Here is a 2,240-nt window from a genome sequence, read left to right as displayed (position 1 = left end):
CGGCACTTTGACGGAGATGTCCAGCTCACAACCAGAGCCATATCTGATCCTCGTTTTCCCTTGAAAGCATCAGGAGATGCTTGGGCCTGTGGCAGGAATCACTGTCTACTCTGATTTCATTTCAGCCACTTAGTCTCCAGGGGTCTTTCTGGATTCACTCCGCTCTTCAGACTCACGCTGACTCAGGTCCGTCCCTTCAGAGGCGCGCGCTGAGAACCCCTCCTGAAGCAGATTGAATAACCAATCAGCCGGATGCTCAAATCCACCAGCGCCTTGAGTGTGGGCTCCTTCCTGAGGGGCCTTCTCGCTCTTTCTCCAACTCAGCAACACGCTCTACAAGGCCCAGCTGGAATTCGTCAGTGAACTACTGAGCGGTGCGAACCTTCTCTGACAGCTCCGATTATCAGCTCAAGGAATAAAAACAAAAGTCAGGAAGAGATGCCAGAGGCATCTCTGGACGCAGCATAGAGCTGGGTCCTCCTGTGGCATGAATAACGTGAGGGAATAGGTTTCTCTTCTAAGCTTTAGCTCCATTTTGGGAGTTTGCTTGCTGGGAGGCATTAAAAAGCCCTTGTTTGACCAGTTAAGAAAATAAATGACCCATAGAAAGATTTATCTGTGATGGATTCACACTGTATTTTCAAGGGTCGGATGTAACATGTATGACTAATAATACCTTTTATTGAGCAACTACTATGTGCCACGTATTTTACCAAGCTAATCTCCACTTCTTAGGATAACCCTGCTGGGTTCCTGGTCGTACCTCCCTTCCCCACCTGCTTCTTTCCAATGAAGCTAGGGCTCTCAGAGAAACTTGGTCAAGGTAACAGAAGGTTGCAGAGCTGGGATTGGAACTTTGGACTCCAAACCCTAGAAATCATTTTTTTTTTTTAGTCGCTAACCTTTTTTTTTTTTTTCCATTAAGCAATAATCGCACCTCTGATAAACCTCACTGGCTACGATACTGCCACTGCACAAAGATAACGTTTTTTTAAAATGTTTATTTATTTTTGAGAGAGAGAGAGAGAGAGACAAAGCGTGAGCAGGGGAGGGGCAGAGAGAGAGGGAGGCACAGAATCTGAAGCAGGCTCCAGGCTCGGAGCTGTCAGCACAAGGCCCAAGGCGGGGCTCGAACTCACGGACCGCGAAATCATGACCTGAGCTGAAGTCGATGCTTAACCGACTGAACCACCCAGTCTTTAACACTTTTTGTAACCCTAACTTGTGTCTAGTCTTGGTAACAGCTTTACTGAGATACAATTAACATACCCTACCATTCAACCATTGAAAGTGTGCAATTCAATAATCGTTAGTGTATTCACAGGGTTGTGCAACCCTTATCACAATAAATTACAGAACATTTTCATCACCAAAAAAGAAACCCTGTGCCCTTTAACTACTACCTCCCCTATTCCCAGATCTCCTTCCCATCCGTAAGCAACCACTCATCTACTTTCTGCCTTTATAGATTTCTATAGTCTGAACATTTCGTGTAAGTGGCATTATGCAATATGTGTCCTTTTGGGTCTGGCTTCCTTCACTCAACCTATTCTCAAGGGTCATCCGTGTTGTAGCCTGTATCAGTACCTCATCTCTTTTTATGGCTGAATAATACCACCCTGTTGTACGAACTGAATTGTGTCCCTCCCTGGTACACCAGAATGTGACCTTATCTGGAAATAGGAACACTGTCCATATGATCGATCATACTGGAGGTTATGCATATAGTCGTATTGGAGCAGGTGGGTCCTGACTCCAGCATGACCAATGCCCTAATACAAAGGGGGAATTTGGACACAGAGACGTGCACACAAGATGAGCACCTGTGGACACAGAGATGAGAGCGATGTGTATGTATGCCCAGGAATGCCAAAAGTTGCCACCAAGCGCCAGCAGCTCAGAGAGATGCGTGGAACAGATTCCCCCTCACCATCCGAAGCAGGCTTCAAGCTCTGAGCTGTCAGCACAGAGCCTGATGCAGAGCTGGAAGTCAAAAACCGTGGGATCGTGACCTGAGCTGAAGTCGGACGCTTAACCCACTGAGCCTCCCACGCACCCCTTCACCAACATTGTTATTGTCTGTCTTTTTTATTACAGCCATACTAGTGGGTTGGAAGTAGCATCATACTGTGGTTTGATTTGCATTTCCCTAATGATTAATTATATTGAATAGCTTTTCATGCGTTTTATGGCCATCTGTATATCTCCTTTGAAGAAATGTCTATGCAGATTCTCTGTCC

The 2,240-nt window shown here is 46.0% G+C and overlaps 1 pseudogene; it reads right to left on the bottom strand.

Moving 5' to 3' along the window:
- Positions 1 to 902: 902 nt before the first annotated feature.
- LOC113592535 (uncharacterized) lies at positions 903 to 982 on the bottom strand (annotated as a pseudogene).
- Positions 983 to 2,240: the final 1,258 nt, after the last annotated feature.

The sequence above is a fragment of the Acinonyx jubatus genome, chromosome A3 (assembly GCF_027475565.1).
Source record: "Acinonyx jubatus isolate Ajub_Pintada_27869175 chromosome A3, VMU_Ajub_asm_v1.0, whole genome shotgun sequence".
Taxonomy (NCBI): Eukaryota; Metazoa; Chordata; class Mammalia; order Carnivora; family Felidae; genus Acinonyx; species Acinonyx jubatus.
This window is presented reverse-complemented; position numbering and strand designations above follow the sequence as displayed.